The sequence below is a fragment of the Diceros bicornis genome, chromosome X (genome assembly GCF_020826845.1).
Source record: "Diceros bicornis minor isolate mBicDic1 chromosome X, mDicBic1.mat.cur, whole genome shotgun sequence".
Classification (NCBI taxonomy): domain Eukaryota; kingdom Metazoa; phylum Chordata; class Mammalia; order Perissodactyla; family Rhinocerotidae; genus Diceros; species Diceros bicornis.
Window position 1 is genome coordinate 14739315 of NC_080781.1, and position 14135 is coordinate 14753449.

At 48.9% G+C, this 14135-nt stretch overlaps 1 protein-coding gene across 1 annotated transcript in view; it reads right to left on the reverse strand.

Moving 5' to 3' along the window:
- Positions 1-13533, reverse strand: part of RAI2 (retinoic acid induced 2) — a 60660-nt gene extending 47127 nt beyond the window's left edge. The window contains exon 1 of the mRNA XM_058535168.1: positions 13425-13533. The gene's annotated coding sequence lies outside the window, so the exon portion shown is untranslated. The remainder of the gene's footprint in view (positions 1-13424) is intronic.
- Positions 13534-14135: the final 602 nt, after the last annotated feature.

A 14135-nucleotide genomic window follows, 5' to 3' on the forward strand; every position in this document is an offset into this window, starting at 1 on the left:
GAGGGAGCTGGGTCTCATCCCCTGATGAGTGGCGATGATAGAGACGAGAGGGACGGGAGATGGGGCCCCACTGGTGTGCTCTGATTTGCTGAGCTCTCTCTTGGGTAGATGGCACAGAGCTACATGGGAAGACGGAAGTACTCCAACCACAAGAATTTGACATTTCACCACCAATTAATGGGGACAGAACCCCTGTAATAACAGAAATGAGGCCTTGAGTTCATGCCTTTGAAGACTTGCTTTTGGAAATTGACAAACTTGGGGAAATTTGTGTGTTTGTACTTTTTTTTATTAAACACATTATCAGCATCTAAGTGCCACAGAGCACACTGCCAGGAACCAAGGAGGGCTGGGTTTTTATAGATGGTGATTAACATGAACTTTAGGAAGTGCTGCCTGGCTCAAGAGAATGAAAGCTGGTTTGAGACCAAGCCACAAAAAAAGACACATGATTTCTGCTCTCCAAAAACAAAACAAAACAAAACAAAGAGGGAGAAACAGAGAGAGAAGAGAAAAAAGCATCGGTTCTGTGGGAGAAAACACAGAAGATTTGTGCACACTTAGGAAAAAAATGATTCCACTTTACTCTTATATTTTACAAATATTCACAAGAAAAACAGCCTAACAGCTACTTTCAGGAGTAACCTCAGCTACCTTTACCCCCGTATTTTTTAAAAACAAGAACAACATTCTCAGCACTGATGAAAGCTAGATCAAGAGGCAAGGTAGCCAACATGACAGTCCCCTTTCCAGGGACCTCGCCAGGTCCCCTTGCCACTCACACCCCTCGCCTCCAATCCTGCCTCAGAGCACTTGGCCTTTGCCCTCCAAAACAGACAAGGACTTTAGGGTGAAGAAATAAGGGTGAGGGGACCCAGCTTTGTTTCCTGTCTGCCTCCCTTGCTTCACTTTTTCTTTCCTAGTTAACTTTTCTGCCAGAGACCAGCAGATTGGACAGCAAATGGGCCTCTGTCTGGGCTTGCCCTACATCATTAGGGTGCTCAGGCAATTCCTAGAGATCGTGCCTCTTCCTTCACTCTGCCCGGCTCTCCATCCCCTCCCAAGGAACCCCAAATTAAAACAAATGCATTCCAGAACAATTGCCAAGGGAGTGACCAAACCTAACTGTGGCCCAAATCCAGTTGGGACTAGGGGAAAATCGGGTCTCCAGGACAGCAGCAGGCAGGAGCTTCTCCCAGCTGATCTGAGCCAGCACCCACTGCTCTCTGCGTACCAGGAGGTAACAGCTGAAGCTCAGGACACACCACTTTAAGATGCAGGAATTAGTCCTTAAGCCCAGGTAGATAATGTTCAACCAAAGGTCCTAGCACCAGCAGCACCAGCAGCATCTGGAAACTTGTTAGAAATGCAAATTCTTGGGCCCACGCTCCAGAGCACTGGGGGTGGGCCCCAGGAATCTGGATTTTAACAAGCCCTCTAGGCGATTCTAATGCACACTAAAGCTTGAGAACCACTGGGCTCCAGGCCTCTGAGAAAGGAAGGAGCTGTGTTGGGCTGGGAGGGAGGAAGAGAGATGCAAAGCTGTTGAGCATTATAGGAGAGGGGCATATAAAGCTGAGAGCAGAGGGGCAGAAAGGCACAGTGAAACAAGCATGTTCTAGAGCTGTTCTGTCCAATACAGTAGCCACTAGCCACATGGGGCAATTTACATTTAAAATTAAAAATAGAAAGACAAGTATTGCACGGTCTCACTTAAATGTGGAATTAAAAAGAAAAAAGCCAAACTCATAGTAACAGAGAGTAGAATGGTGGTTACCAGAGGCTGGGATGTGAGGGAAAAAGGGAGATTTAAAAAAAAAGAAAGTAGAGTGGTGGTTGCCAGGGACGGGGGCAGGGGGCCATGGCGAGTTACCCACTGTTTAATGGGTACAGAGATTCAGTTTGCAAGATGAAAAGAGTTCTGGCGATGGATGGTGTGATGGTTGCACAACAATGTGAATGTACGTAATACCACTGAACTGTACAACTAAAAATGGTTAACAAAAAAAATTTTAAATAACATTAATTAAAAATAAGAGAAAAAATTCAGGCCTCAGCCACACTAGTCACATTTCTAGTGCTCAATAGTGACTTATAGCTAGTCGCTATCATGTTGGACAATGTAGGATATTTCCATCATTGCAGAAAGTTCTATTGAACTGGGTCGTATAGAATCCCAGTTCTACCTCCTATGAGCTGGAAGACCTTGTTTAAGTTACTAACCCTCTCTGAGCCCCCAATTCCTCCTTTATGAAATGAAACTTATAATACCCACCTACCTCATATGGTTGTTATGGAGCTGGAAACAAAATAATAAACGTTAAGTCACCTGGTATAACTGTCCAGCCTATAGTAGGAGCTTGACAAATGACAGGTAATATTGTTGCCATTATGATTTTATGAGCAGCCACTGGAGACATTTTCTAATGGAACGGACAGTCTGCATTGGCTAGGATGGACTCCTTCCACTGCGTTTCAATTGCAAATTTCAGAGCTTGTGTAAGTGGCTCTGTTTTCAGCAGGACAAGCCAGCAAGGCCATCTCAAAGCAATCCCCTTTTTCTGGCAGGCCAGAAAGGTGGCATTCTAATCCAGAAGCAGTGTGTAAGAGACTCATAGTTAGGCTACAATTCTTGAAGCCAGAGAGCCTCATGTTGTGTGGGGCTTTTTTTTTTTTTTAAATCACTGATGTCACAATCCCCGGGATGGTCCATTACATTAGACTCAAGGCTTCGGTGGTGTTCATCTAGAAAGATGCCCAAGAGAGCTTGTAACACTCTTGTAAACCTCCCCCCATATAAGAAAACAAACAGGGCCGGCCTGGTGGCTTATTGGTTAAGTGCTCGCACTCCGATGCTGGCGGCCCGGCTTCAGATCCTGGGCGTGCACCGACGCACAGCTTCTCCGGCCATGCTGAGGCCACGTCCCACATACAGCAACTAGAAGGACGTGCAACTATGACATACAACTATCTACTGGGGCTTTAGGGGAAAAATAAATAAATAAAATTAAAAAAAAAAAGAAAACAAACAAAACCCAGCCCAGAGCAATTGTACAACCTGGAGACATCCTCCCTACTGAAGGCCAGTCATGAGCAGGAGGATGGGCTGGGAAACCAGGAAGAGGGCTTCATATGTGAAATTTTATTCTAACTGATTGGGAAATAGGGAGCCATTGACTGTTCTTGAGCTAGGGTGACGAGGCTAGAGAGGTGCTTTAGCGGGAGGAATAGCAGCTTGGGGAGCAAGAACAGCTGCAATGTAGGGCAGAGCAATAAGGAGACTGGGGCCACACCCAGGTGAGCCGAGCTGAGGCCATCTGGACATTATGACCACGAGGCCAGTTTTCCCCTTCAAACTCCGCTGGAGAAGCAATTCCATTCTTCACATGGGCTTTGGACAAAGCCAGCTCTCTGTGGGTGATGGGTCAGAAAAGTCAAGTAAGGGACCCTCGCTCAGATTGGTTTGTCTGGCTGAGGAATCATCATAAAGCCTCCCCTTCCTGATCCACTCAGGCCTCCTGGGTGAATCCCAGACTTTCTAATGTTCTGGATGAGTAACATTAAAAAAAATGGAGGATCCAACATGAGTCGGACACTTCTGACTTTGTCAAAAAAAGCTGTCCAACTACAAATGCCATGTACTCTCTTGATCATTCACAAAAGAGACTTTAACACCAAGAAAAGTGGGAAAGGCCATTTAAGAATACAGGGCAGTTCTGTAAAACGGAAAGGGTTGAGCTTTACAAAAGAAACTCACTACATTTTCACTTTTCTTTCACGCCACTGTGAATGGGTAGAAATTTTGTTCCATGCAGGCAGTGGTCCACAAGCCTGGTCTGTGGGGACCACTGGTTTACATGACATTCCAAAATGGTTCCCTGTGTGGTTTAAGCTGTAAGAATCAAGCCTTGATGACCCCAAATCCAGCTGCGCAGCTCCTGAGAGCAAAAACAAAGCTTGAGGTTTCTGGCGTGGGTGTGCCCAACATGGAAAGACAGAGCAAGAAGCAGTCTTTACTTGCCTTCTTAAAATGCAAGTGATAAGCCACAAAGGATCCGAGAACAAATGGTCTCATATTGATATTTTCACATTCAATCATTTCATATTTAGTCTAGCGGGTTAGTGATTTTTTTTTTCATGAAAGGAAACTGCAGCCAGAGCTAATTGCTCAATCTGAAATGTATCTGGACATTGTTTAGATGTTGGAAAGGAAACAGTAACATTGCAGTTTTAGCAAAGAGGAGGGCATTATTTTAGAAAAAAAGGCAAATGTAAATTAATAGAAAATATGGCCACGAATGGTTTTCAAAGCTTTGATATATATAGTCGAAGAAAGAGCACTCTATTTTGAGATTTCTTTAACATTTTTCTTATTTTTAAATGCAAAAGGAAATTCATAGGCACAGACTCAATCTATTCCCATCCATTGATTTGTTAGCCAATCAATGGCCATTGTAATCCGAAAAAAATAACACCAGTTTCTATGAGCCTTTCCAAGTGAGGCTGTGTTCAGCTAAGCTTAATAAAGAGAAAAACAGCAAGGACCATCTGGAAAACACTCTTCCGGAGTCGCGAAAGATAGTGGCAGCCTTTGCCCAACCTGCTATAAATAAGTGTCTCAGGAAAAAAAACACCCGATTTTCAAATCTGTTTCTACTTAATACAGCTGCAATAGAGTTTATTTAGCTTTTCCCTATAGCAGGAAGACTGTTTGCATTTTTATGACAAGGGTCTAAATGTTTTTCACAGCCATTTCCATTGCCATTATTTTGAGGAACAACATACCACTCGGACCTGTCTGTTTGCTTCTGCAGCACACAGCGGTGGCCCCAGTGGCCTCTGCACCATGAAACTGGCCTCCAAAGCCCAGATTTATGGTCCTGTTTCCTCTCCCAGTGTTGCAACCATCACCCAAATCCTGGCCTGCGAGGGGCTGGCAACTTACAATGACCAAGTGTCACGTGCTGCAAATCAATTATTTATCTGCCTGGACCCAGCGCGCCGTGGATGTCTGCCAGCCCACTGCCTCTTCTTTTACGATGACAAGGAAGAGTCAAACTACTCTTCAAGCAAGGCTAGAAGTCGCCAATGAAGGTCTATTGCTGGCTTGGGAAACCCACTACATGCTCACCTTTCCATCTTTCCTCACTGGCTAAGCTTGCAAAGGAATCCCTCTCCACACGATACTCTGAACTCCTTCAGACACACTTTGGAAAAAGTCAGCCCACCTTGGATGGCTGCAAAACGAAGCAGCCCCCACTAATGTCTGCACTGAGCACCTGCCCAGCCCTCAAGCACCCGCAAATGCTCATCCCACTCCAAAGACTAGCAGGGCAGGGTTGACCTTGGACACTTTCCTGTGTAATGAGTGATTCACGTCTCCATTTTCCCTCTGTCCCCCAAGCACCAATCCCATTTCCATGTTTTACCCCCATGACACCTTCCCTGTGAATGCATGATCCTCCTGCCTAGCCTTTCAAGGGACCATCAGGAAGAAGATGGCCAAGGGCTTGTCCCACGGCAGCATTTCATCTGCTGCTGACTGCAGGCCTTATCAGGTTCGAGCTGCCTGAAGGAGCCCTGCTGACGTTCTCTTTCTCAAGCAGAATTGCTGCAAGGAAACAAATGTGTGTAAGAGGGAAAAAAATTTGGAGGGGTGGTGGAGACCACGTGAATCTGAATGTCCAATAATTTTGAAAAATGCTCACTCTACTCACCATTGACTTTCTCAACAGTACTGGAAAACACAGAAATTAGTGATGGGTAAAGGGCTGCCACGATCTGAAATGAGTCTATTACAGTGTTACGAGCAGAGCTCTCCCAAGTACACTAAAAGGCTAAATTAATTGGCTCAGGCTTAAGATGCTACAGGAGAAATGACGGGGTGGGGGTGGAGGAAGATGCCTGGTGGTTTGAAGGCATGCCTGGAATCAGGTGCATATGAAAAAGAAATTAGGGGGGAATCAACCTGTTCTCTTTATGAAAAACCAGAGAAGCCCTTAGTTATTACAATGTGCCCCCCATTACCTATGCCTTATTCGATTGCCTGCCATAAAAAAACTGTGCTTATAGGATCTTATAGACCCTCTCACCAATCTTAGAATTAAATCAGGCACATGACCCACTTCCAACTGTTAATTAATCACTCCTACAAATTGTATATATAAAAGTCAGAGGGGAAAATTGTGTCTCATTATTTCAAATTGAATTTTCCAAAAACCACAAATTACTTATTAAATCTTGGTCTAGACCAGTGGTTCTCAACCGGGGGGCGATTTTGTCCCAGAGGGGACATTTGGAAAGGTCTGGAGACATTTTGGGTTGTCACAACTAGGGCAGGGGGCAATGCTACTGGCATCTAGCGGGTAGAGGCCAGGGATGCTTTTAAACATCCTACAGTGCACAGGACACCCCCACAACAAAGAATGATTTGGCCTCAAATGTGAGCAGAGCCAAGGTGGAGAAACTATGCTCTAGATAAAGCCAACTATGCTCGGCCTTTAATATTCATCTTTGGCAGTAATCAAAGGGAGAAGACCCCATTTTCTTTGAAATCTAAGGTTGGTTTACATACATATTGACTAAGGACATATTTATTCCTTTCCAAATAAATGAAATACGTTCTCAATCTGAATCTAGGAACATTAAAGAAATACTGTGATAATGGTGGGGGTAGGTAGGGTGCATTTTTAAATGCATATTTCATCAGTCTAAATGGATGGAAATTAATATCTCATAAAATAAAATGATTATCTAGTTATGTTCCATACAAAACCAAAATCAATACATTGTATCTTACTTAACCTGCAATTAGAGTTTTAAAAAAACGAAAACAAGGAAATGCCATTCTTTCCCGTTTCGTGCTAGCTGGGTACACATTTCTGAGCATGAGGCATTAAAAAACAAACAAGCAGACAAAAACCTTTTTTTAAAGCAGATTTTTCCAGAGCACAAAAAGCTTCCTGAATCATTCCATTTTATTTACTGTAGATTCAATCATTCTTTAGTGAGCAAAACATGCAGCCCATTCTCTTGGTTATGCCTGCCTGGATTTCCAAATGCCCTCCAAACTGGGATGATGAATCACATACTTGGGCCCCACTGTGCCAATTAATAGTAAGCAAAGAATTCCACACAGCTAAGATAGGACTTTCTGCCTGATGTGTGTGTGTCTGTAGAGGGGTGGGGGTGGGAGTCCTTCAACCCATTGTTTCCAGAGGGTCTTAAGAGCAGGTGTTGAGATTTTCCAAAATTCCTATAGTTCTAGAACATTCTGTGTGGCTCTGCAGTGCCCCCAGCATGGGGATGGGCTTTGGTCAAGAAAAATACATGTTCTTAGAGTCGGCCTAGAGCTTTCAGGCTTAAACCATGAAGGAAAGAATGGCTGACAGCTATACCATTTCAGCCCTTCCAGGCCACCGTTCCTTTCTCTGCATTATAAGGCAAAAGTGGCCATACACACAAAGGCAAAAATAACAACAATGACAAAAACGCCCAAACACACCCAGTCTTGGCTGCCAGCGAGGCCTGATTCTGTTGCTGAAAAAGAACAGTTGCTACAGTGCAGCTGGAGGAGCTTTTCCAGGGAACTGGTAATACCCTGGCTGTTAATGAATTATTTTTCGCCAGAATGTCGGATTCTTCCTGTGCTCCAGTAAACAGTCTGCTTCTGCCATGGGAAACAAAACCAGCTCCTTCCGAGGCGCTCAAGGAGGTCAGCCAAGGGTCCCCTGTGGGGGCAGCCCCCTCAGGAGCCAGAGCCACAGGCGTCTGACCTATAAATCACTGCAGCCCCAAGTTCATTATTGCAGCCCTTTCTGTCTACTCGGGCCATGCCCAGCACCCAGGGAAGGGCCCAGGAAGACCCCAGTACCAGCTGCGATCCTTCCCCCACCCCCCTGAACTGTCCCTTGGTCAGGTTTCCTCATCTGTGGCACCACACTGTGTGAAATTGGGCTTCCTTGCATTTATTCTGTCTCTCTCACAGAAACTGTATTAATTTCTTTGCTCTTGTATTCATCACAAGCTGTCAGGAAATGACTATGTGCATCCCCTTTTATCCTTCGTTAAGACTGGCCCCAGCCTCAAATAACCCACTCTCAGCATTAGGGTGTCTACTTGGGACACTCTCCTCCAAGCACAAATCCCCGGGAAGGATATTATTAGAGCAGGTGTCAAGGCAATCAGTTGCTCAGGCAGGGAGACAGCTCTCCAGTGGAGAAGGACACCCGCCTGGGGTGGGGTGGGGTGGGGTGGAGGAAAGGAAAGGAAAGGGGCCATTTTGTTCAGGCCAACCCTGCCTACTCCTATCCCCCCTCCCTGCTCTCCTGTCTCCATAAAGTTTCTGGAGCCCCCATTCCTCACGGAACTTGACTGAGCAAACATGCTCAAGGATAGGCTTGATGGGGACCCCCCAAAATGGCACCTTAGCTACCAAAAATCAAAGTCACCCAATGCTATTGAGTTAGCCCCATACCTCCCACCTGCCACGGAGATGGAGGGCGTTTATGTCCCCTAAACATCTGGAGGTGCTACGAGGCTGAAGGTACAGATTGGTGGTTAGTTTGCTCTAGAGCAGCACTGTCTAGTAGAAATATATATATAATTTTGAAGTTTCAAGTAGGCACGTTAAAAAGGTTAAAAGAAACAAGTGATGTTAACTTTAATACTATAGCTTACTTAACCAATATATTCAAAATATTATCATTTCACTATATAATATAATCAATATAAAAATTATTAATGCACTAGTTTGCGTTCTTCTTTTCTACTGTCTTAGAAATCCTGTGCATATGTTATCCTATAGCACGTCCTACTTTGGACTAGCCACCTTCCAACTGCTCAATAGGTACATGTGACTAGTGGCTAATGCAGGGGACAGTGCAGATATAGAACATTTCTATCATCACAGGAAGTTCTATTAGACAGTGCTGTGCTTAACGACCAAAAAGGCTGTGAGAAGAAGAGTGGCAGGTGAGAGCAGGATTGGCTTGAGAGTTATTGGAGCTAAGAATTACAGCAGAAATGGGAACTGCAAGGCTTGAGATGTTCTAGGAGCCCAGCGCTACCTCTAAGTGGAGATTAAAATGGGCTTGTCTGAGAGGCCCAGAAGCCATGCCTACATTGTGGGGGGCTGCCCCACAGCAGTGGAAAGGCCAGTGAGTATAATCATTACTCAAGGCATCTGCTGGTTGAGCTGCCTCCATCTTAGCTCTTCTGATCTGTTTAAGGCAGGCGCTCGGAGAGAAGATCACCCAAGTCACGTACGTTCTTTCAATAACAATTCTGGGTTTGCAATCTAATTTGGTGAAGCAGATACAGAAACATGATCAAATTAGGTGCGTCTGTGTCTGCGCATGCATGTGTGTTCGTGTGGGTGTTCTTGGCTGGAGAGAGAAGAAAGGTCATGTGCAAAATCCAGAAGTACTAACGTGGCCACCAAAATCACCCCCTCACCAGCTGCCATCAGAACACAGGAGAGCGGTAGACTCAAGAGGCTCATCAAAATTTGTGAGCCACAAAGGAGACGCCGTGAGTCTGGAAAGAATGAGATGATGGGCATTCGGGCAGACCATCAGGTGGGAGGGAGAAGTGGTAATCAGAGGCATTCTCCAAAGACAAGAGCTGCCAACTCTACAGCAAAGATGTCACCCTGATCCCCAAATCAAGCTTAATTCAGAAGCCCACACAGGCTTTTGTGCAGGGGAGAGTACAATCAGCCGTCTTCTCCACCCCCCTTGAGTGCCTCATTCTCTGAGGTCCCCCACATATTCTGATCTTGGAGGCAGCAGAGTCAGAAACATCTCATATATGGATTCAAATCCTGGCTTTTTCAATGGCTTGAGAATTTCTAGGGAATTCAAAGCTACCATCTGTTTGGAATGGGGCTAAGGGACTTGCTTTGGTGACACATTTGCATAGCAGACTCCATCTCATCTTTATTAAGAGTTTATTTATTTGAGATGGTCTCAAATTTATTTGGTCCCACCATGAACCTTGGGCTAATTACTTAATCTGTCTCAGCCTGTTTCCTTATCTACAAGATGGGAATGCTATTGCCCATCTTACCTGGGTTTGTCAGCTTGGAACTACCCAGGGGCATGACACCAGGAACTCGGAGTCCCCAAGTAAGCATACGAATCTCCGGATTTCTCCCTGCTGGGTCTCTCTTTACAATGACTTACAGCTGCCTCCTCATCACTCCATCAGCTCCATCATTTAGTCATTCAACTCTCATTTATTAAGCAACGGTTGGATATTGGGGATTCCAAGATGAAAACGCACAGTCTTTCCACCTGAAATAGTTAGGGACTATTTAGGACTATCTGCTCGGCACATAAGCATGTACCCTGGGTAGCTGGGCTGCCTCACTGGTGGGCTTTTCCTCCCCAGTTAGGTACCATATTTTCTGAATGGGTAGGGGCTGAGGATGACGGCCTTTGGGAGAAACAAACAAGAGACTTGGGAGAGGGGGAGAGGAACATGTTGCCCCTTTAAATCATAACCACCAAAGTCTGGAATCAGACGTGCGACTGGAAATTTCTCTGAGCCTCAGATTCCTTATCTGTAAAATAATGCCTACATCGCATCATGGTTTCCCACATGTGAAGTGTCTGGCAGACAGAGGGCAACAACAAATGTTAATCCCCTTCCCAGTTTATTTCCCTCCACTACCCTCCTCCCCTAAACCTAAGGTTAGGGAAGGAGCCAGAGAACAGACACTTGCTATTTTCCTACTGTAGATTCAGAGCACACTGTACATGGATATCTCCACATACAGAATACCCCCATTCCAGGTCAAACGGATTTGGGGAGGCTGGTCCTATCTAGTTTTCGCGTCATTATAGCTCGAGCTATATGTGTGTCCTGGTGCTACAGCCCTCATAGCAACACCTCGTCACACATCTCCCAGCCTTTTCTTTCTTGCCTTTCAGAGGCCCTGTCTCAGTGGCTCTGTTTTCTGGCCACAAGACTTTTTATTTATTTCACAGTTCTTGCCCAACTGCCCACCAACCAAGTTCTCACATTGGCAACTGGCATCACCTGAAAAGCTGTTTTCTCATTCGTTCCCGAGATGGGCAGGTTTTCCAGGGCCAAACCTCACTGCTGGAGGTCTGGGGCTTTTTTGCATAATAAAGGACCCCCTGGGTGGCTGAATGGTCCCAGAGGCTGGTGCCAAAGCAGCCAGTACCCCAAGTTCCAGTCTGACTCGGCTCACGGTGCCGGGCTGCCTTGCGGATGCCTCTAGTGGGCATCTTTCAGGATGAGGTGCAAGTGCCCATTCGCAGGATATTGTGTGTAGGGGTGGGGGTGGGTTTGGGGGTGAGTGGGTGGCTTCTCTGGGCTTCTAAGGGGCAGAGAGATTGGGATGCCACTGGGCTTATGATTCTGTGCCTTCCGGCCACCCCCAGCTTCTGAAAGTGGCACAGCTCCCCATGTTCCCCTTTGAGAAGAAAACACCAAGGACAAAACAGTGGGTGGGGGCGTAATGCTGCTCTGGTGAGTGTCTCCCACCCACTAGCCTCCCCACTGTCCTCCTCCCACTCAGCCACCCCTCTACTGTAACAAAGGCACATCACAGCACATTTTCAAAGTTATCAAAAGTCTCTTGGTCAATCAACAAACGACTCAAAAGGAGGAAAAGAGACATCTCGAAAACAGTGGGAAAGATTCCCTGGGAAAAGGACAGAAAACCTTGCCTGCTGCATGTAAGGCTAAGAATTGTTTTCTCCCTGCTGGCTGCTTTTCTCTCTGTTCTAAAGAGAAGCTTCCAAGAATCAGCTAAATAAAGGGATCACACCAGAGGATGAGAGATAATGCTAAACCAACAAAAACAAAGACCCAAATGAAACAGAGCGAGCCATGAGAATCCGCGGTTATCAAAACTTTGTTTGGTCGTATCTATTTATCATCGCTGCACACTCGGGCTCTGCGGAATATCATTCTGTTGATGTCACTTATCCTCAGCAAAATATTTACACATCCTTAAAAACGCCAGATGAGGGGGGCCGGCCGGCGCACTGCCACAAGCCGTCCCTCAAGCCCCATCACCGAGTTGTGGGCAGACGGTGAGGTGAGGGTACGACGGAGGGTGGCTCCAGCGGGCACAGGTAAGAGCCACCGACAGTTCTGGGAACGCGGCCACCCGGGCGCTGTGACCTGCTCTGCCCACCTCTCTCCTACCTGACTCTGCAAGAAGCAGCCACATCCCCGATATGGTGTCAGCGCCTCCTCCTCCTCCCCCTGCCTTTCTCATTGATTAAGTTCTCAAACCATTGTTAAAGCCGGGTTGCTTTTCCCTGGAAAACTGGGCTGAATTCATTAAGCTTTCCCCTGCCACAAAAGGAATATTCATAAAAGTTTGGCAGGCAGAAAGGGAGGCTGATTGCGTGCCATGGGGTGGATGACAATTCGCTCCTCCAAAGCCACCTTCTTCCTCCGTGCCCTATCCCTCTCTCCGTCGTGCCCCAAACCTCCTCCAGGGACTTCTGATAGGGAAGCACAAAGCAGCAGCTGTTTGGCAACATTTCTACCCCTCGCCGGCAACTGTGGTGGGATGCCATTTCCCCACCCAGGCGGAGCTTATCCTGAACAATAGTCGGGCTTTAAACAGCAAACAAGCAAACACACAGAGCACAACCCCAACCCCGAAAAAGCCAACGCGGAGACAAGCAAGAACTCTCTCCGCAGCAAAAGGCACGGCTGAAACGCACGCAAAAATGCAGCGAGAACGCTGCTCGGTGCCTAACATGGCAGAAAGCCCGAGCTGGTGCGGCCACCCCGGGGCTGGGCATTGGGGGGCACGCGGGCTCCCGGGGCGCCGACGCACACTCACCCGGCTCCGGGATGATGCGGGGCTGGCCGAGCGTCACAAAGACGAGCCCAGTGCGATCTGGCAAAACCCAACTTTCCACCCGGCTCGCCAGGGCTGCCAGATACGTCAACAGAATCCATCTTTCGAAGGGCCTGGAAGGCGCCGGGTTTTCCGGGCCGGGGCAGAGCGGCAGAGCCGGAGGCGGCTCGGTGCGGTGCCCGGGCGCGGAGTCCGCCGCGCGCCGCCCTCTGCGCCTGGTGCCAGCGCCGGTTGCGGCCCGAAACCCACTTCGGGGCCCCCGCCCCGCTGGCCGGCGCCGCCTCCCCGGCCGTCCCCGGCCCTGCCGGCCAGTGCGCGGCGCCGGGAGCAGGAGTGGGGCCCGGGGACGCCGCACGGGTGGCGGCCTCGGCCCGCGTCCCCGCCCCCGCCCGGCCCTCCCCGCTGGCCCCGGCCTCCGGGCGCCGTCCTGCCCCCGGGAGCAGGCCCCTCCCCGGGCGCCGGGCCCCGCCAGGCGCGCCCAGCCCGGCGCGCCCCCTGCGTCCCGGTGGCAGGTCCGCGCGGGGAGGGCGGGGGGGGACCCCGGCCCGCACGGGGGCGCCGCGGCCGCTACCTCGCAATCGCGGTCGCCGCCTCCAGGAAGCCGCGGGGTGGTCGCGGGTGCGGGAACTCTCCGGTCTGGCCTCGCCGCCGGCCGCCTGAAGGGGGTGCGCAGCGGTGGGAGCCGCCGTCGCCGCTGTCACTGAGCCGCTGTCGCCGCCGCCGCTGCCGGTTGTGCGTGAGCGTGTGTGCGCCTGTGTCCGGACGAGTGTGTGTCTGCGTGCGGCGCCCGGCCTTTACTATATACACCAAGGGGTGGGAGGAGGCGGGGAAGGGGAGGGCTTGGGGGAGGTGGCGGAGGAGGGGGAGCAGGAGGGGGGCGAAAGGGTACCCGAGGAGGCGGTGGCTGAGGAGGGACAGGTGATCTCGCCCACGGGGAGGGCGTGGCTGTGGGCGGCGCGGGGTGGCAGGAAGAAGGGGCGCCCGGGACGCGGGAGGCGGGGGGGGGGGGGCTCTGGGGAGGGCCAGCGGAACGGGGACCCTGCTGCCTCCTGACGGACTGGGGACCATGCCTTACCCCAGGATGAAGAGGGGAGAGAACAGAGCCCAGGAGGGAGGAAGTGGCTGGCTGATGGAGGCGGGAGAGGTGGCAAGGGCCCACCGATCACCTCCTAAAATGCCAATTGTGACACAGGTCGAAGATCCTTCTCACAAGGTGTGAGATTATTAAACATAAAATTAGTCCACGGACATCATCTCATTTCCACATACTTGCCCGAGAGGT